General features: G+C 44.8%; 1 long non-coding RNA gene across 1 annotated transcript; it reads right to left on the reverse strand.

Annotated features, from left to right (window-relative positions):
* Positions 1–640: 640 nt before the first annotated feature.
* On the reverse strand, positions 641–10,253 carry LOC139356446 (uncharacterized). The gene is made up of 3 exons (XR_011608416.1): positions 10,128–10,253; positions 9,366–9,552; positions 641–684 (listed from the first exon to the last, which is right to left on the reverse strand). It is a non-coding gene; the product is annotated as an uncharacterized lncRNA (long non-coding RNA).
* Between the last annotated feature and the right edge of the window lie 11,848 nt (positions 10,254–22,101).

Below are 22,101 nucleotides of genomic sequence, written 5' to 3' on the forward strand. Positions count from 1 at the left end.
GAAGAAGAAAGAAGTTTTAGAATGTGTTTTGAAGCTAACCTGCTGGATTGCATGAGAAGGGCTCAAGTCTGCTGCCTGGGTCCAAGCTCACTCATGGGCTTTGTATGCTAACAGAATGATGTGGTGGAATGACTCAGCTCTCCTCACTGCCACTGCTAACTGCAATATGAACTCACTCAGCACACAACATACAAGAGCTGGTCTGTGCAGATACTGCACAGGTGCTGGGGCTGAAACAGAGGCACTAATGGGCCTGGGTTTTCAGGGAAACGTATGCCCAGTGAGAAGTCATTAGCCTCAATAAAATGGGATTCTACTAGAAGAGATTTATCAGTCAAGAATGGGTTATCAGTCAAGCAAGTATCAAAAAGCCTGACACCAGAGCTTTGAATACAGATGGAGATTCCTAATTTTACTTACCCCATAAATGTGGAAGGAGGACATTCAAAGCTGGTGCAGCTAGTCATAAGTGCCATCAAGCACCTGGGGCACACTGACATCCAAGTGATCCCATGTAGCTGAGGAGGCATGGTCTCCCAGCGGGGCAGTGCCCAGAGAGACAGAGTACAGTCCTTACCTGCCACTGTCCCCAAGGCGGGGCAGTGGGATCCTTTCCACAGTGGCTACGTCCAGGTCACACCCCACTTCTTATCAACTTCTGAAGGAGCTTGATACCTTGATATTCTATAAAAAAAGCAAAATGGCCAGGAAGGTAGGATATCTCATCATGGACTAAAATATATGTAGCTTAGTCTAGTACAATATAATATTAATATCAGCATGCATATATATGTGTTTAGGACTATGTATAGTGAGTTCAGTCATTCATTTTATTATGGTTTTAGAGGTTTAAGTTACAGAAGCTCTCAAGCTATTACTTATATACTTCTATGTAGATGTCTGGGCACACACAATAAATCACAACATGATTTTAAAATAAAGCCTGCCTCCTTCTATAGTAGTAAGGACAAGTACAGCAAAACTCCAAATAAAAATAACTTAAATAAGTCAGAAATTTTTTTTTTCTCTCTCTCTCACTTAAACCTGAAAATAGACAGTCCAGATCTGGCATATTTCCTCTACTTCCTAAAATCCTCAGGGACCCAGACTTGTTCTATTTTGCCACTTTATCAACTCTGGGCCTTGATCCCAAAGCCACTGCATGGTCCAATGTGGCTGCTCCAGCTCCAGTCGTCACATGACCAGCTCATTTCAGACAGCAAGAGCAAGGAAAGGAGAATAAGGTAATGCCCCTGTAAACCAAAAGTAACATTCTAAGCCCACCAACCAACTGATGGATCCCCCTCTCAGCTAAGGGCATTCCAAAGTAAACCTGAAAAAGTAGTTCAGGCCATGATGGGCAGTGGGAGTCAGACATGCATCATTGTACTCTCCTCCCTTTGGAATTAAGGCAGAACTGCCCAGCATTATCATTAAAAGATATAAGACTGACAAAACAGACTCTTTGTGGCAATAAGATAGCAAATTCCAACCTAACTCTAGTATAACATCATATGACAGATAGAACAGGCCCTGAAAGAAATCAGAGTATTTTACCCCCAAATATATTTCTTTGACATATTTTGCAATCGCCCTGCAAAGCTGTCTCTTGTGAAGAAAATGTACATTCTGTAGAGAATCTCCTTCCCTTTCCAGGTCTCTTCCCCGATCCAGGAGAGAATTAACCAAGAGTCTGGCACCTTTTAGATCTGATAAGAGCACTGAAGCCTGCTACCTGGAGGCTGCATCATAAGAACCTTGATCGGTCGGGCACGGTGGCTCACGCCTATAACCTTAGCACTCTGGGAGGCTGAGGTGGATCACGAGGTCAGGAGATTGAGACCATCCTGGCTAACACGGTGAAACCCTGTCTTTACTAAAAATATAAAAAATTAGCTGGGCATGGTAGTGGGTGCCTGTAGTCCCAGCTACTCAGGAGACTGAGGCGGGAGAATGGCGTGAACCCGGGAGGCAGAGGTTGCAGTGAGCCGAGATCGTGCCACTGCACTCCAGCCGGGGTGACAGAGCAAGACTCTGTCTCCAAAAAAAAAAAAAAAGAAAAAAAAAAAAAAAAGAACCTTGATCTCCACACCCTCTTATCTTAACCCAGATACTCCTTTCTATTGCTTCCAGATCTTTAGATAATAACTTAACTCTTCCAACCAATTGCCAATCAGAAAATCTTTAAATCCATCTATGACCAGGAAGTTTCCCCCACCCCATCAACCCCCTTCCCATTTCGAGCCAATGTACACCTTACATGTATCGATTGATGTTTGCCTGTAACTTCTGTTCCCTTAAATGGTACAATCAAGCTGTAAACCAACCACCTTGGGTACATGTTCTCACGACCTCCTGGGGCTGTGTCATGGGTCATGGTCCTCGCATGTGGCTCAGAATAAATCTCTTCAAGTATTTTACAGAGCTGGACTCTTTACACTGGTACCCCAGCATTTTAAGGACCCTTTCCAGAAGTTTCCCACTACTCTTGTTATAGCCCATTGGCTAAAATCCAATCACATAACCACACTACACTGTATGGGACAGGAGAAAATGAAGTCTTTACTCTGGGTGAAACCACCGTTGCAAAGTTATATCTGAGACAGTGAAAGAGATCTGACCTAACCAATTCCATCTTGCTTCTAACTTCCAAGCTGTCCTTATTCATTCCTGGGTGTAGACTCAACTAACTTTGGGAGGAACTTAGTTTATAGTTTATAGTGTAAAACAAAGAAGATAACAGCCCTTTCCCAAAACAAACTCCCTTCTTGGCTGGGGACTAAACTGCCTTTGTAGGACTAACAAATTAGCCAAAAGATTATGGTTTAGGACTTATGCAGCTGGAGGCTACAAGATTCTGATCCTTCTCAAATTGTTCCTGGGGATAACATCACTATTGTAAAGCTTCAGATCAGTGCTTGAGATACTTTGCAGACCCTGCACTTGGTGGCTCAGCTGGCACCACCCAGGTCAATAAACAGGTTCATCTGATTTTGTGGGCCCCTCCCAGGAACTGATTCAGTGTAAGACAGCTTCGACTACCTATGATTTCATCTCTGACCTGACCAATCAGCACTCCTTACTCACTGGCTGCTCCCTATCCACCAAGTTATTCTCAAAACCGCCAGTCCCCGAATGCTCAGGGAGACTGATTTGAGTAATAATAAAACTCCCATCTCCCATACAGCCAGTTCTGTGTGAATTACTCTGTCTCTATTGCAGTTACTGTGTCTTATTAAATTGACTCTGTCTAGGCAGCAGGCAAAGTGAACCTGTTGGGCAGTTACATGGGTAGCCATATAGGCCAGGCTAAAATAGACAAGGACAGCTAGCAGGCTCAGCCTTCCCCTCTTGCTAAGGAATCACTGAGACCTCAAGCAAGATGTGAGAAAGTCCAGTGTAGTCCTTTCAAGATTCTATTTCTTCTCATCCCAGGTGTGTGTCCCAGCGAATCTCCTCTGTGTTCTCTGGGATAAACCTGTCTGTGCAAGTAGGCACTGAAATGATATTTTCCTCTATTTTCCAGAGAGAGGGGTGTGGGGGCTGTGGTGTTTTTAAGTGACATGTTGCAGCCCCTACTTCACCGTTAGAGGCCTGCAGATTATAATGCCTGGATGGGCTAAGCGGGCTTGAAGGACCCTAGGAAGGGCAGTCGCTGGTGACTTCTATTCCTAAATTAGCAGCGTAAAGTCAGTGCAATCTTGGCATTTAAGAGGATTTGCCTTTCTCGGTGCATCTCCCTAAAGTGAAAGCTGCAGGTGCTTATTACCAGGACTTGGCTTCCTGCTTTCTTTCTGAGCATTTTTTCTCTTTGCATAGTTTTAACAGTTGAGAAAATGACATGGCCTGCTTTGGCATTTGACAGAAAGAGAGCAGATTCTAGGTCAGAGCACTTGAAAAGGGCTCTCCCACCTTGCTGAAGCCTTGGACTGTGACACTTGGCTGGCCCATACAATGAGATATCCCTTACCATCCTGTGAGTTTGATCTTTAATTAGTACCTGTGCATTATGTATCAATTATATGACCTCCTCCTAGCCCTCCCTTAGCTTTCTAGAATTAGCAGGGCAGACCTGGAATTCCACAGGGAACTAAAAAGGACACTGTCACAAATAAGGAAATAGATCAAATTTCTAAGTTTAGCAGCGACTTCGCCTTCACACAGAGATTCCCAGAACGCCAAGCCCCGGTGCCAGTTTCTGCGGCCTGTGTCCTCTCCTTTGAAGTTCATGTACTATGCACAGCAAGGCTGGCAGCTCACACTATTTGTAGATGGGTGATAGAAACATTACCTAGCCCTGCTTCCTTCTTGCTTTCCTTCTTGCTAAATGGGGTGGGCTAGACCTCAGGGAAGCAGCTCCAGGAATTTCACCCCTGGCTGGATTTCCAGAAATAATTGTGGTCAGCACCCTAATCCCTCAGGGGCTGCATTGTAAGTGGCTCCTACTACGTGTGCCCTGGGGCATAGATTCAGTCTCCTACAGGCTGGAAGGGGGTGGGGAAGGGCAGAGCTCCGAATCCTAGCTCCTGTAAATTAATATTAAGCTCTGTAAGAAAATCTTTTTTCCTCTCTATAATTTTTACTGGGAAAAAAAAAAAAAAAACACCCTAGTCATTCCATAAAGCCTAGATTTCCCCAAGAGATTTAAACTCTGTTTTATTTTTCAGAGCACAGTTATTGTGTTGCTGCATTTCTGTATAGAAATACCTCATGGATCTATTTCTTCCATTTCCCAGGCTTATATGTTGATTCCCTGAAAACCATATCAAACAACTTTTACTTCAACTCTTGCCACCAGAACTATTTCTTGGTATGTTGATCAGATTTTCTGAACCCTAAATCACGGCTCATTATCTAATGCATATTCAGACAATGAATTACTTAAATTGTGACTGATCTTGAAAATCTGGTACATTTAGTTGACAAATCCCTAGGTCCAGCTAGCCAAGACCATGTTTTTGGGTGGTCTACCCTGTGGCATGAATAACAGCAACATTTTTGTACTTTCTATGTTCCAGGTACTGGGCTAAATGCTTCAAAGACACTCCTCAAAAGGGCTTTGACAGAAATGCTGGTCCTGGCTTGGAATATGCAGTGCGGAATGGCAACTCACATGCCATGGTCCATTCCCTTGCCTTCCTCTACCATAATGGAGGAGCAAGGAAAGCAGCCTTCCCATCCTTCCTTGCAACTGTGGATGACCATGTGACAGACTCTGACCAATGAGATAGAAGCTGAAGTTTCTTCTCCTCTGGAGAAAACAACAAAGCCTTATTCAGAAGGCTTGGTCTTGTTTGCCTTCTTCCTGCCTGGAACTCAGACATAAAGCCCAGAGGAGCAGCATGAGAATGAAAGTTCTTTAGAAAAGGAATTTAGAAAGAACCTGAGTCCTTGAGGCTTCTGCTGAGCCATTCTACCAGCCCTGGACTTTAGACCCCCAGACGCCTGGTTGTGTGAGATGAATATCTTCCTTTTTAGTTAAGCTTGGGTTAGTTGAATGCTCTGTAACTTGTAACCATGTACTTAGCAATTGCATAGCTCTTTATCATGTAAGTGCCATAGGATCCTTTGGGTGTTGCCTTTGCAACCAGAAGCCTCTGTGGCTGGTGACGCCGTTCCCCAAGTTTTGCTAGGGCCCACTGGACTCGTTCTGCTCACTTAGTCTGGCAGGCCGCACCTGGCTCATGCTACCAGCCCAGATCCCATGCCTGCCAAGGGTGAGCCAGGCGGTGCGGTGCTGTGAGGGGTGCGTGAGTGAGTGATCACAGGGTCTGGCCACTGTGCACAGCCAGGCACGCTGGCTGTGGCAGGGAAGGCAGCTCCAGGTGCAGGTGCCCGCATGGGTACCAACTCCCTGAGAGGCTGCAGCTGGACCAGGTGTACCACAAGCGATCTCCACTGCAGGCACTGGGGAACAGAGTGGTGCCCACAAGCTTGGAGATGCCAGGAACTGCTGAGCCTCAAAGAGGGTATTACAACCCTGGCTCGGGGAGCTCCTAGGTCTAGGTTCCCCAAAGGGCTGCAGCTCTTCTCTCCTTCTCTCCTTTTTGCCCACAACAAGGTGAGCAGGGGATGTGTTTCAGCCCTATTGTGTTGTTGCGTTACAGCTCTCTCAGTCCCGCCATTCAGTGGGTCCTGAGTTCTTGTCTGATATCCAGGAAGAATGAGGTGTGCAGACAACTGTAGTATGAGCAAGGTGAAGAGGTGCTTTATTAAGTGACAGTACAGCTGCCAGGTGACCCAAACTGGCTAGCTTCTATCTACAGGCAGCTCATCCCAACAAGTGTGCAGCCCTCAGCAGAGGAGAGCTGGAGTAGGTAGCTCCTGTGCTTAGGCAAGTCGTCCTGATGAGTGTGCAGCCCTCAGCAGATCAGCAGAGAGGATACCCACAGTGGGTAGCTCCTATCTGCAGGCAGATTGTCCTGACATCTCCCTGAGTCTGACTGAGTCCAGCTGAGTCCAAGGGTTTTATGGGTTCAGAAGGGAGAAAGTGCATGTTGATTGGTCTATGGGTGGCCCAGAAAAAGCACCAGAGGTTTTCATTCCTGGCTGTGGACTCCACATGGAACTGGCAACCCAGCCCCCAGGCTTCAGACCCTCCCTGGCTGAAGGTGGGCTTCACCACAGACCTGCCCTTTTCTGCCCAGAAACCTGTCTGCCTCCTGCCACCGTCTACATATCACCCATGGTGCCCAGGCTGTTCATGCTGAGGAGTGTCTGCAGGCCCATACCAAACCACCCTCAGCACCCCCTCGGCCTCCCTCCTATGCTCCTCAGTGCCCAAGTCCAGAGGGAGCCAAGGCAGCCGGGAGCTGGTGTGTCAGCACTACCTCAAGTGCACACACACCTGGTCAGTGGTGACAGCACCCAGGCTCAGCCACAACTTTGCTCCAAAATTGGAGTGGGTGCCGGGAGCAGGGAGAGGTCAGGCAGCAAGAGCAGGCACTTCCAAGCCTGCGGGAGCAGGGGGCCTTCCTGGGTCCCCCAGAGCACAGGGATGCCCAGGTCCACAGCCGCAGCTGGGAGACTGCAGCTATGCCCAGGAGGGTGGGGCTCCCACCCCTTCAATTCAGAAGAGGGCATGGCTCCTGCCTGTTGCTGGCTCTGGACGTCTCCACGGAGTACGCAGCCCTAGCCGTGCCTCCCCCATTGCAACCAGCGTCTTCACAGCGGCCACCCCAGATGGGCCACCCCTGCCATCATAAGGAGTCTAGGGCAACATAGGTTATGTCACTTGTTCAGTGCCACTCAGCCTACCAGTGGTAATGCTGGTGTACCCTGAGGAAAATGACTTAGGTGAGTCTCAATCAATTTAGTGGTTCATTTTGCCAAGGTTGAGAATGCGCCCAGGAAATGGAGACACAGGCCACACACACCTTGCATTTTTTCCAAAGAGGAGTTTCAGGGCTTTAATATTTAAAGGGTAAAAAGCTGGCAGGAGATGAAAGGAGGAAAGACAAAAAGAGGGAGAGGATGGTCACATTCTTGTGAGATTTCTATTAGTGCTCACTGAATCTGTGTGTTGCATGTGAAAAGGAGAGGGTAGAGAAATAGTCAATTATGCATTTGTCTCGTGCTTAGTAAATCTGTACTTTACATAGGATAAAGTAAACAGAGCAGAAGCAGAAGTTAAATACGAATTTGTCTTGGAGAGGGTGGTGTGGGAGATGATTTCCAGTCTCCTCTTGTCCCATGCCCATGGAAATAAGCTGTTAATTCACACTGTCAAGGTGAGGGAGGCCACCTGGACAGACATGGGTCCTTTTATCTTGTAGCTGTCTATTTAGGAACAAAAGACAGTTTTTTTGTGTGACTTAGCTTCCAAACTTTCCTTTTCCCTTTGGTGTATTGAGTTTGGGGTCCTGGAATTTTATTTTCCTTTCACACTGACATCTGGGTGTGTCCAACTCCAGCATTTGCGCCTGAACAGTATGCTCTCTGCCTCCGTAAGAACTAGAAATCTGGAGGCATCAGGGGCTCAGAACGCTTCTGCAGTCACTTCACCTATTCTCTCTCTGTTTCCCAAGTAGTCCTGTGAGTTCAGCTTTCAGAAATCTGGTCCAGATCTCATCAGGGTTGGCTGGGCATACCTCCCTGTCTGTGTGAGCCTGGGAAGGCACATGCCCCAGTCCCAGCTAGGCCTAGATGGGGCAGCCTCCCAGGTGTCTTTACCAGCCCTGTGGCATACGCTTGAGTATGGCCTTCATGTAAATGTCTCTTTTCTAAAGGAGAATCCAGTTTTAGGTTCCCTTAAAAGAATTCTTAGCACATTTCTAAAAACCCTTCAGGAATCCAGAGGGCAGCTGAACCCTTACTGATGATCTTTCTACGCTGGCAATGAAAGAAATGGGCTGGCCTATCCAGACCCACAGGGCCTTGTCTTTCTGGACCTCACTAGGTAACTGGGCTGAGGAAGCCCAACCCTTGGGGGTTCGTAACCTATGAAGCTGGTCACCCAGTTTTTACAACAGGAGGTTGGTGAGACACCAGTTCACAGTATTACAGGTATCTTCACTATGTGGACTCTCTGGAGAATATCTCGAAGCCTAGTAGTAAGAGGAAATGCTCTTCTCCAGAGAAATTGGCTAAATTTTATCTCATGAACACTGGGACTCATGAAGTAGGTTATTGATGGGGTTCAGGACATACTACCCCAGAATATGGCACCTGGGCATTTGAGGAAACAGTGGAAGCAGGGAAGTCTCTCTCACTGTCCCTTAGCCCTTCTTCCCTGATGGATGTCATAAAACCCAGGAAGGTCACTCTTCGACTTTCTTCTGCCCTTCTCCCCTGAAGCAGGTCAGAAAACCCTCATTTGAGAAGTGCCTTCCTATACCCAGAGAAAAGCAACATCCTTATTTGTGAAGACACAGGGCCAGAGATGAGTCGGAACAAAGAGGCCTTGCTAAGTTGTCCCCAGTTATCATCGTTAGGTCATCTCCTTTGTCCAATTATACTTCTTCACAACTATTCATTCTTTTTCAAAATAAATATAAAAATAGACAAGTTCACCTGTTTCTTTGGATCTTCATTTCTGAAGGTTTCAATGTCATGAAAAACTTCAATACATTTGTATGCTTTTCTATTGTTAATCTGTCTTTGGTTATAGCCATGAACCTAACAATGGAAGAGGAAAAGAAATCTTTCTTCCCTGACATTATATATTCCTGATATGACCTGCCTTAAAAAAAAAAAAACAAAAAACCTGGTACCCAATTAGTATTTCGCTTGCAATTCTTTCTGCCCTATTTTCCGTTGATTCTAATTTATTTGTAAAATTCTGTTATATGTATATTTTTGACGGCCACCTGAAATCTCCTTTTCATGGGGAGGAATGGTACGTAAATAAATAAAACTTCACTCACCCAAGAACTTCACTGACTGCTCCTATCAGATGCTCCTTTTTCCATTGCCAACTTTCCTCGAACTTGGGATGGTCCTCCCAGACCACCCAAAATCTAAAGGGTAGTAACAGCTTGTCCATCGCTTATGCAGACTGAAGAAAACCAACATCAGCTGAGAGTCCTCCTAGAAGAAGACATATGAGGCCTCCTGTCAAAAAGAAAGATGGACACAAGGTTTCTCAAATGTAATTAACTGTTTTGATGGGCAATTATTTTTCTCATTCAATCTAACTGAAACATTCAGAGTTTGGCAGTCAGGGATCCCAGGTAAGCATTTTTTCTTTTATCAGTAGGGTGCCTTTCTGACACCAGGTGACTCCAGCCACTGGGGTGAGGCCATTAGAATGGAGCTGGCAAGTTGTACGAGACAGGATTGCTGCAGTCTGAACCCGGAAGAGGCCAGCAGCATTACCACCCTTGCCAGGTAGCCCTGCCATTGAAGTGCATTTTCAGAATGTAAGGTTGTGACCCTGAGATTTTAATAGTGGATCTATATGTTAAATGGGGAAAAATAAAGAATAGAGATCTTGTTCCAGTTATCATTATTCATTATTTCAAGAGTATCTGAACTTTCCATTGTTAATGGGAACCCAGTTCTTCTCACTATAATGATATTGCAGGCATTCTCTCTGCTTTTTTTCTTCCATGTGGTGGTTATTTAGGGACAAATGTTTTTAATTGTATTTTAAGAGGCAATTTGTATTTCAGATTGATAAAACTCACCTTCAAGATGAAATATTGCTGAGAAACACTCCTTCTTCTTGGGCCAAAGTTATTTTTACTTTTAATATTACGGTGGATTGTGCAAATGGTCATCAAGTATTCTCCTCCCTGTAATCCACACCCTTGCACATAGCTTTGTAGCTCCTCCCATCCATAGGTGAAGTCTTCCTCCATCCCTATGTCTGGGTTGTCTGTGTGACCTTCTTTGGCCAATGGAATAGTAGAAAATGGGATGTAAGCAGAAACTGGGGAAGCACATGTCCACTGGAACTTGTCCTATTGTTGTACTTGGAACCTTCCTGCACCACATGACTCAGCCCAAGCTGGCCTACTGGATGAGTGATGTCATGAATGTAGTCCCTTCATTCCTGTTGCTGGCCTGTGGCAACCCATTTGCAGAAACACAGCCTACAAGCTGAATGGTAGCAGACCACAGACATGTGAAGTGAGCCCAGCTAAGGTCAGCGAACAACCAGCCAGCTGAGCCCAACCCAAACTGGTAATCCACAACGTTATGAGCTAATAGATGGCTATTGTTTAAACTACTAAGTTTTGGCATAGTTCGTTATGTAGAAAAAATTAACTGATTTAAGATATCTGGCCTCGTGCATGGAGAGGAAAATTCTGGCATGAATTTCTTAACCCCATGCTAAAGGATAGCCAGATAAGCCCTTGTCATTCAGGGGCTTATCTGATAGCACAATGACTTAGAAGAGTTTTCATATTGGCTTGCAGTTCTGAACAAGTGTATACGGTCTTTTGGGCTGTGTTTACATTTTCTTTGGTGCAAAATTACATATGACTACAGTCTTCTTTAGCTCACATTAGTACAAGAACTTATGGCGGAGACTGCTAATTTTCCTCCAGTATCCATTCTTCCCTTGCAAAGACTGCAGCCAGACTGTCTGGTGATTCAAATCTCATTTCATTACTTATTACCTATGTAAACTTGGGCAAGTTATTCATGACTCTGTGTCTGCCTTTCCTCATTTGTTAAATAGGAATAATAATGTATCTCCCTTGTAGCATTGTTGTGATGATTAAAGGAGATAAAACAGAAAAAGCTAGCTATTTCACATCACTGAATAAAAAATTCAGTGATGTGAAATACAGGCCCACGTTTTTGCAAAGTTAATGAAATGACAGGGGTGAGCATGTGCAGAGAGCTGGCTGAGATTCCGAGTGACAGGGCTGTACAATGTAAATTCCTTCCAGTCCTGGCCACAATTTAGCATTACGTGATGCCATCTGATAGCTCTATATCTTACATTTTAATGGGGACAATTTAGGTTCCTGTGGATGGCTACATTTTTCAGGGTAGTGGCAGCAATTTAGAATCTTCCACTTAATTGGTGACTGTGTCAGCCTGATCCAGAGATATTGAGCAGGGATTATTTATTTATTTATTTATTTATTTAGACAGAGTCTCGCTCTGTCACCCAGACTGGAGTGCGATCTCAGCTGACTGCAACTTCCGCCTCAGGGTTCAAGCAATTCTCCTGTCTCAGCTTTCTAAGTAGCTGGAATTACAGGCACATACCACCACACCCGGCTAATTTTTTGTATTTTTAGTGCAGATGGGGTTTCTCCATGTTAGCCAGGATGGTCTTGATCTCCTGACCTCGTGATCTGCCCGCCTTGGCCTCCCAACGTGCTGGGATTACAGGCGTGAGCCACCACGCCCTGCCGAGCAGGGAGATTTTAAGAATGCCAGGATTTGACCTCTGATCCCCGACTTCCAGAAATGGGGCTGGTTACTATTTCCCTACTTAATCTCTATCCCCTTCATGCCCTTATGAAAAAGGACAAATTCCTTTCTGCCCCCTTCACCTATTCTAGTCCAGGGTCTAATAGTGAACTACCTTCACCCATGCTGATGAGGGCTATCACCTCGAGAAATGGTAGAAGAAGAAGATAAGAGGAGCTTGGGTCCCTGTGGAACCTCACAGAACAAAGTGGAACTTTGCACCACCTGTCAGTTTGGACTTTTACATGAAAGAAGTAAATCTCTTATCTTATTTAAGCCACTGTTATTTTCATCTTTATCAGCCAAACCAATATCCTAACATAGTACTGCTCTTATAACTAATGTCAGTTTTTTGAGTAAGTAGGGAAGCTAGATGCATTAGCTTCCTATTGCTGCTGTAACAATTTACCCTACCTTAGTGGCTTAAAACAACTCACATTCATTATCTTTCAACTCTGGAGGGCAGAAGTCCTAAAATCAAGGCATTGACAGAGCTACGTTTCTCCTGGGACTTTAGGGGAAGAATCTGTTCCCTTGCCTTTTCCAGCTTGCAGAGGCTGCCCACATTCCTTGGCTCATGGCCCCTTCTCCCATTGGTAAAGCCAACAACGCCAGGTTGGGCACTTTCATCGCATCACTCCAACCTTACTCCCATCATCACAGGTCCCTCTGACCCTCCTCTTTTGCCTCCTTCTTCCGTTTATACAGACTCTTGTGACTACATTAGACCCACTCACATAGTACAGAATAATCTCCCCTTTTCAGCATCATCAGATTCATAATTTTAGCTCCAACTGCAGCCTTCATTCTCCTTTGCTATATCACCTAACAGATTCACTGATTCCAGGACGGGGACATCTTTGCGGACCAGTATTCTGCCTATCACTCGGAATAAACCATGCCCTTGTTCTAAGAACCGCTTCTTCCTCCTGTGCACTGAAGCCTGGAATTTTAATGTTGGAGAGCTATTCCTTTTTGTCAAAGTACTCTGAGGGAGATACGACTGAGCCTTCAAGACCGCTGAATTATTTAGCTCCTGTAATTCTGACTTTCATATTCTAAGGTAAATGAAAGAGAATTACAACCCATACAAGTAAGTATAGATGAACTCATATCTTCCTCCAACATTCATAACCCTTCAGCCCTGGGACTTGTAAAGCTTATTTTTGTTTGTTGAGACTGTTGCAAGCTATGTACAAGCTGTGAGTCTTCAGCTCTCTTGAGTTAGTATTGGGATTCAGATCACATAACTGTCCATAGAAAGACACAAATAGAATCATGTTGCTTCTATTGAAATTCTAAGAAGTCTAACTGCATTTTTTTTAAAAAAAACTTTGTTTTAATATTTTTTTCTTAATTTCATGATAGGTATTAACTGTATTTTAAAATTTATAGTGTTTGCAAGTGAGACTGTTATTGTGAAAGAAGCATGCACTTTTGGGGCTAACAGATCTGAGTTGAAATCCCATCTCTATGATTCATTATTTGTGCAATCTTTTTCCAGTTATTTAAGCCTTTTCAACCTCAGTTTCTTCATCTGTAACATGTGTTTTGTACATACATTGTAGGGTTGTTCTGAGGACTATAGATACTGTTTTAAAAACACTTCTAATAGTTCATGTTTAATAAACAGTCATGATTATTTATCCTGCAAGTATCTATGTGCACCCAACAGAGTAGGACCATCTTACAAGCTGGCATCTGCGAGGAATACAAAGAGTGTAAAACATGCCTGCCATGTGAGGCAGTTGGGACATTGTGACAAGAATTCTCAATTAAAGAAAAATAAAAGGAGGCATATGATCTTGAGCAGTTTTTTTTTTTTTCTTTCTTTCTTTCTTTTTTTTTTTCCTGGGCTTTAATGTCCTAATCTAAAAAATAACAACTAGATTAGATGAGCCACAATGTTTCCTCCAGCAAAGACTTTCTGTTGTGCTAAGAAGAACCCTCACTGTTGGTATGTATGACTAACCCATGAAATAAATAGGAATTTAACCAATTGAAAATGCTAGCTATGTAAGAAACCTCAAAATCACAGGCCAAGAATGAAAAGTTGACCCGTCTAGTGCTGACCTCATAGCTGGAGCTGAGGACCTTGCAAATGACTTTACTGTCATTCAACCACATCACTTTTAGTGCCTCCTTTGAACTTGCACTGTATCCTGGGGCCAAAAGGCACTGTGAACTGGAACAAAATGGTAGGCAGCTGATTTGAAGAGAAATTGCACACAGAACTCATAGGAGGCCGTTGCTTCAGCCACAAAAGTGCACCAAAGGGAAGCATTTAATACTATCAACTGAGTGTGGAGCTAAATTATAGCCACTGGAATGCCATCAGTGCTGAGTTAGTCATCCAACACTAATGACAATCTTCCATTTGTTCACAATATTTTCTGATACCTTTTGCTTTTTGTCCTTCTCTTTGGGAAATAATAGGACATTTTCAACTTGGGTGCTGTCGTATTTGAGACTTTCTTTCAATGTACAGTTTTCTACCAGATCACAGCAAGAGTAAATTATATGTCAACCAATGATTTCATAACAAAGCTAATTTCCATTTGACGAAAGGAACAAAAGGTGGCAATGTAGTCAAGAACATCCTCTTATGCAGAGTGACGGACTCAAGTACAAAGCTTAGGAGGATCATTCCCAGAAACAGCTATGAGAGACAGGCTGTGAATTTGAGGCTGCCTATGGTGACAGCTCCCTGAGAGGATGAGAAGGGCCAGGAAGAGGGTGACTGACATTTCTTTGTGTAAGTACTAATGGGAGAGTCAGCAAACTCAAACTCCATGGAAAATAAGAGTCCATGCCTGATACACACAAATACAGAAGAGGTTGTCATACATGTGGGATTTCAACAGTTCGAGAATGCAGGGTGCTTAGTTGATAGAGATGCACAATAAATGTTAGCTGGCACATAGTCCCTGTTTATTGAGTCAAGCCAGTTGTGTTGTCTCTTAGTGTCCCATAGGGAGGCCCTGGAATCAGAAATTACCTGCCCAGCTGGGCATGGTGGCTTAAGCCTATAATCCCACCATTTTGGGAGGCCGAGGTGAGCAGATCACTTGAGGTCAGGAGTTCAAGATCAGCCTGGCCAACATGGTGAAACCCCGTGTCTACTAAAAATATAAAAATTAGCTGGGCATGGTGGCGGGGGCCTGTAATCCCAGCTACTCAGGAGGCTGAGGCACAACACAAGAATCACTTGAACCAGGAGGCAGAAGTTGCAGTGAGCCGAGATGGCACCACTCCACTCCAGCCTGGGTGACAGACCAAGACTCCATCTCAAAAAACAAAAAAAAAGAAGAAGAAAAAAAAAGGAAAGAAATTACCTGCCCAATATCTGGACAAAAGATTTGGAAAATAAGGAAACATTGCTTCTCGGACTTTTGCCTAAGATCAAGTGGAAAATAGGGAAACAAAGCAGCTTATATGATTTTCCTTCTAATTTCATTCTATATATATATAGAACCCGCCTCCTGGGTTCACGCCATTCTCTTGCCTCAGCCTCCCGAGTAGCTGAGACTACAGGCACCTGCCACAATGCCCGGCTAATTTTTTTTGTATTTTTAGTAGAGATGGGGTTTCACTGTGTAAGCAGGATGGTCTCGATCTCCTGACCTCGCGATCCACCTGCCTTGGCCTCCCAAAGTGCTGGGATTACAGGCGTGAGCCACCGCGCCCAGCTCATTCTATATCTCTTATGGCAACCAAGGATGGAGAGGTGATTAGAAACTATTTCTGAAGGGAATATTAGCCTAAGAATTAAGTATAGAAACAACCTATATTTTCTTGATTCTGGGCTTTTGCCTCTTCTATGACCCAAGTTATCCTTTTTCATTTTTACTGAAGTGTTTCCAAAAGGAGGTTTAGAAGCAGCTTAGCATATTTTAGAGTTTACGTTGAAAATAATTGCATCTTTTCTTTTCGAGTTAACAATGCCATTAGATTGTTCTAGGAGCTTATTGCTTGCCCAAGGTTGTCATGAATCAACCAAATTGGCCTTTTTATTCCTAGCTTCTTCTTTCTCAGGTCCAACAAGATACATTTTACAATGAAGTAATCATCTTTTTTGAGGCTATGTTTCTACTGAAATTTTAGATTATCTATATGATTATAATTGTTCAAAAACTCTTAAAGAAAGATACACTTGGATAAGAGTGAAATCACATTTTGAAGATTTCCTTTGTGCAAAGTCGATCACCAGTAAATGTTTATTCAATGAAAGAAAATTAGAAAGGAGAGCAAGAGAAAACAAAGAAAATAAAGAAGAAGAAAAGAAAAGGGAGGGAAGGATAAAGGGAGGGAGAAAGGAATAGAGGGAAGGAGGGAAGAACTAAGGAAACGGGAATTACCTCCCTAAATTTAACCGTTTCTAATCACTGTTTAAAGTCATTTTAAGTAGCTTTAGTACCAAAGCCTTGTTCACTACTTACCTGCAGCTATCCAAAAAGAAAGCACTGATTTTCCCTGCATGCCTTCCTTACTCACCTCCCTTCTTATCCTGTGCGCTTATTATGTGTTGGGGTATGGCCAGAAGGCCATGCAAGTAAGGTTGCCAGATAAAATATAAGACACTGAGTTCAATTTGAATTTGTGATCAACAACAAATACTTTTTCAATATAAGTTGGCCCCAAATATTACATGGGGCATATTTATACTAAAAAAGTATCTGCTGGGTTTTTTTTTTTTTCTTTTTTTGAGACAAAGTCTTGCTATGTCACCAGGCTGGAGTGCAGTGGCGTGATCTCGGCTCACTCTGCCTCCTAGGTTCAAACGATTCTCCTGCCTCAGCCTCCCAAGTAGCTGGGATTACAGGCACATGTGACCATTCCCTGCTAATTTTTTGTACTCTTAGTAGAGACAGGGTTTCACCATGTTGGTCAGGCTGGTATTGAACTCCTGGCCTCAGGTGATCCACCCGCCATGGCCTCCCAAAGTGCTGGGATTACAGGCGTGAGCCACTGTGCCCAGCCTCTGCTGTTTATTGGAAAGTCAAACTGCACTGGGCTTCCTGTATTTTGACTTGCTGTCTGGCAGCTCTGCTTTCATGGCTTTGCACTTCATACAGCTGCAGTCACGATCGCCCTTGAGATTCTCATCTGGAATTGTTGGGTGATCAGCAACCATCCCTCAGATTCTGAAGGGGCTCCCCACATCCCTGAGGCTCTGCAACCCTGGCAAAGTTTCTTCCAGTCTGCGGAAAGAACCTCTCCTTTCTACCACCCTGCTTTTCCTGCCGAATTTCCTGCCTTTTAAAATTAGCATTTGTACAAAAGTTGCATCTCATTAAATTGCATAATGATACACATAAATCATCATGGCTGGACTTTTTTTAATGCCGTGCTTTTTGTTTCTCCCCCCATAATCTGTTTTTTTTTTTTTTTTTTTTGAGACGGAGTCTCGCTCTGTTGCCCAGGCTGGAGTGCAGTGGCCAGATCTCAGCTCACTGCAAGCTCCGCCTCCCGGGTTCCCGCCATTCTCCTGCCTCAGCCTCCCGAGTAGCTGGGACCACAGGCGCCGCCACCTCGCCCGGCTAATTTTTTGTGTTTTTAGTAGAGACGGGGTTTCGCCGTGTTAGCCAGGATGGTCTCGATCTCCTGACCTTGTGATCCGCCCGTCTCGGCCTCCCAAAGTGCTGGGATTACAGGCTTGAGCCACCGCGCCCGGCCCTCCCCCCATAATCTGAATTGGAACACACAAATAAAGGTGTTTGGGCCTGTAAAGAAACATAGAGCATCTCTTTTCTGGTGTCTTTCCACTTGGAGGTGCCTAGCAGCTCTCTGCTCTACCCTGCAGCAGCCTCTGAGGATGGTTTCCACACAGCCCAAAGCACCTGTAGTTGCATAACCTCAAGCTGAGAGGAGAGAGTATCATACTCAGAGGCCCCCATGCTCTTAACTCCCGTGTGAAGGGCTGGGCCAGAGCCCGCAAGACAACCAGGCTCATCACTTTGCTGTCTTAGAGGGAAGGAATTATTGAGACATTTCATTGCTTTTTGCCAACTTAATGTCTACATAACCTACTCATTAAAAGTAACAAGATTTAAACCGTCAATAATTTGGTAATATTTATGAATCAAGAACTACACGCACATGCACACCCGCACACCCACAGACATATATACATCTGTATAACTTGCTTCGGAGATGATTCTTTCAATAGACAAAGAGATGATAACAACTTGGGGAGGCCACACAGCACCCCGCAGAGGGACACTAGGGTGTGGACGATATCCACAGAGTTACAGTCACAGACATGTAGGGAATTCTTGACAATAAAAATTAAAGAACATTAAACGAAATGGTTTAGTGATGATGTCTTTGCAAATGGTGATGCAGGAAAAGCAGTTATCCTTGAGCTCTATCATAGCAAGTCCCGAGTCAGCCTGGAGAGAATCAGAAAAGTAGATGGAGCCCATCTGAGATGCCCCTGGAGTCAATCCCCCCGAGTGAACTACTAGCAAGAGAAGTGTTAGGAGGCAGAGAAGGAGGCTGTGCAGAAGAAAGAGCAGCACAACCTCCACAGGGGGGAACCAGGCTAGACCACAGCCAGGGGAGTGGGGACGGCATGGCTTCATTGCACTTTGCCTCCCCAGTCGCACAGGATAGGTGGCCTTTGCTATAGTCACCAAAGTTAGGCTGGTACAAGACAAACCAAGGTGGTAGAGGGAAGAGAGTGACACCCGTAGAGTGATCCCAGGCTTGGGAGGCCAACCAATGTCTACCTTTTGGATCTACTATTTCGTAGCACCTGATAGAATCTGCAGGCTGTTGGCATCCGTTTGGTCAGAGGAGCCAGGCTTCCGAACATAAGAATGATTTCGAGGAGAAAGAGCATCCAGAGAGAGAGAGAGACAGAAGCTGGTAAGCAGACGCTCTGTGGTTTCAAGCTGTTTGTCCTGGGACAAGTTGCTTAACTTGCAAAGCCTCGGATTCCTCACTTGCCAACAAGCTGATGAGGCTGACAACCTGCTTATTGGGAAGATTGAGTGAGGTCATGAAAGTAAAGCCCTTAGCTTAGTGCCTGGCTTCTAGGAAACTCTGAACAAAGGGGATTATGATTATGACTGTTACATAACCCAGCTAGGACAGAGCCCTTCGTTTTCCATCTCCATGCATGTAATTTAGTAGTCTATGGGAAACTATCAGAGGTAGAGGTTGTGCAAGTTACACATTGATTCATTGAGTGAAAATGGGGCTGAAATCCAGCCAACCCACCTCTCTCCCAGAGTTTGTCATCTTCCCAGAGGGGCATCATTTTCTCAGTTTGCACAATGGCATTACGTGGGTTAGTGGAGGCCCTGGAATGAGGGCAGCCTTGACCACTGCATAATGCTTTTTTGGGAGAGGAATATGTTTTTTGCCCCCAACCCCAGCCAAGGTTCCCTAGAGTAAAGATGACTGTGAGTGCTTATCCTCTTCCTGGGTGCCTCTGCTTTATCAGTCTCCCTGGCATGGCTCTGACCTCCCATTACATCCTCAGGATCACAAATACCCAGGTGACTACAATGCAGGTAATTCAAAGTGGTCAACCTCCAAGCAGAGGCTGTAACTTGGACAAATGTAGTTGTTCCCTTATGCCACATGACAGCAGGAACCCACCACAGACTGAGTTCGGAATGGAGGGCACTCCTTAAATCTGCCTCTCTTTTGCTTTTCCATGTTAGATTCTTTTTCTTTTCTTTTCTTTTTTATAGACAGTCTCACTGTATCACCCAGGCTGGAGTGCAATGGCACAATCAAGGCTCACCGCAGCCTTGAACTCCTGGGCTCAAGCGATCCTCCTGTATCAGCCTCCTGAGTAGCTTGGATTACAGCACACCACCATGCCTGGCTAATTTTTTTAATTTTTGGTAGAGACAGAGGTCTCACTATGTTGCCCAGACTGGTCTCAAACTCCTGGTCTGAAGCAGTCCTTCCATCTCAACCTCCTAAAGCCCTAAGATTACAGGCATGAACCACCGAGCCCAGGCAACTATATCCTTTTTTCTACAACCCTCTCCTTCAAGTCCCTGAGGCTGGTGGCTTCAGCTCCTCCCTCAGCAAATTCCACTCTTTCCTAAAAGAGCGGGGCGGGGGGGATTCTGAAGCTCACTCCAAAGTCCCCCTGAACCCCAGGCTTGATGCACATAATTCTCTCCCATTTCAGGCACTCTGTACTAGGAGAGGGAGAAGGGGAGGAAGAAGGGCTCTAGTCTCAGGAGTTGGAGCAAAGGTACCAATTCTACATCTGCCTCCTGACCAGCAAGTCTGGAGGCTGATTTTCTTACCAGTCTAAGAAGCAAGCACATGCCGCCAAGGCCTGCATTAATTCTCTCTGGAAGACAGCACAATCTAATTTCACAGTGGGGAAAGACTGCTTCTGTAATTCTTGTAGATGGGACCTTGCCCCTTGTGAAACAAAGACCCCAGCATTATTGGGCTAAGAAGCACTTGACTCATTCCCAGAACTGGCTTCCACTCCGAGAGAGTGCATTAGCTGAAATGATTTTCTATCTATTTGCCATCCTGGCTGAGTGGCTCTGGGCTCATAAGAGATGATATGTTTTTAATTCCATAATATTCTTCCCAGTTGATGAGTTTTTAATTTTTTTAATCTAGCTTCTTCTGCTGCTGTGATTAACAACAGTCTGTTGCTAGTCTACAGTCTATATATTAAGATTGCCCAGAAAAAATTAAAATTATTCTTTGCCCAACGGTATTATAGCGATTACCCCAGGTAAGAGGTCTTAGGTTCCATTTGTAAAATAGAGCAGAGAACTACCTCCTTTCCATCTTTCACAACATCAGAACTCATGAGGGTGAGTAGATGGAGGTTTAGGGGATCCTTAGAAGGCAATGGAAATGTAAAGAATTATGGTTATTAAGCTAAAACAGGCGTGAAGAGCATGCACTCCACTCACGTGATGTTATTAGTGACACAGCAGTAGGGCAGTGGCTGGGCCAATGTGTGTGCTCACAGATGAATCAGGTCTGATTTCATAACCATTTTGCAGAGAGACCTGGAATACAGTGTATGTTGGATGAAGACAGGAAGCCTCCTCAGGGGTTAGAGGGTGTCGTTGTGGTAGACTGCTACTTCAGGGATTCCAGTGAGCCCACATCCCAATAATCTTGTCTCTACAGAGCTTCCTCCCACCCAGACGGTCACTAGCTTTGGCTGATGGGCGTCAGGAAGCATATGAAAAGCCAAGCATTAAGTTCACCTATTCTGCTGTAAGGAAGCCTGGATCATCATGTCGAGAAGCCTGCGTGGAGAAACAGCCAAGCCTTTGGCCATGGCCCCACCTCAGCTCCCAGACGGTGGCTGCTGGTTCATACTGTGCCGGGCCCGTGCGTCTCTGTCCTAGTACCCTAGTGGATATCACATGGGACAGAACTGCCTGGTCATCTCATACAGTCATGAGAAATGTAAGTGGTTGTTTTAGGGTGGGTCTTTTTTTTTTTTTTTCTGAAACTATAGATTACTGAAGCACTCTTCTAATTAAATTGAATTGAATTAATTCAATTCAGTTACTATTTTTTGAGTGTTTACTTTGTGCAAAGCATGACTCTGGGAACTGCATGGCAACTCCCAGCAGAGGTGCCAGGCAACGGAGAACAGACAAAAATAGGGAAAGATGGAGGGCTCAGATGGAGTATTACCTAAGTCCCTGGCCCATCTAAAGGGGCAGATAAAATGACCAGCACAAGCCTCAAAGATTAAGATCTGCAGCTACAAATGGGCCATTTCCTGGACATCAAACCAGAAGTAGAAGCAGTTTTAAAGTGGGGGCAAAGCCCAAGGCAGGGTGTTAACACCAGAATTTAGGGATAGTTTTAAGGAAACTTGATGAGGCTGACAGGAGAGTCAGTCAAGATGCACACCCCTAGTGAGTCAATGTGAGCTCAGCATTGACCAGGACATCTGTGGAGCGTGAAGCTGCTCGGACTCAAGTTGTAGCTTCCTTTTGACCATTGCTGTGCTGGTGCAGCTGCCACTGGGCAATGTTCCAGGTGCCAGTGGGTGCAGCTTAGGGAGAAGTAGAAAAGTGTGGAGTGACCCCTCAACATTGAGGGAACTCAAGGCAGAAAGATGCTGAATTGTCCATCTTTCAAACGGGCATTAATTATACTGCTTAAGGATCTACAGGGAAACCCATGATATAAGAAGAGCTGGGTGTGGTCCCCATTCATTCATTTCAATCAATCAGCCTGTATTATTGGAAGCCCACTATATGC

This window comes from Macaca nemestrina, chromosome 1, assembly GCF_043159975.1.
Source record: "Macaca nemestrina isolate mMacNem1 chromosome 1, mMacNem.hap1, whole genome shotgun sequence".
Taxonomy (NCBI): Eukaryota; Metazoa; Chordata; class Mammalia; order Primates; family Cercopithecidae; genus Macaca; species Macaca nemestrina.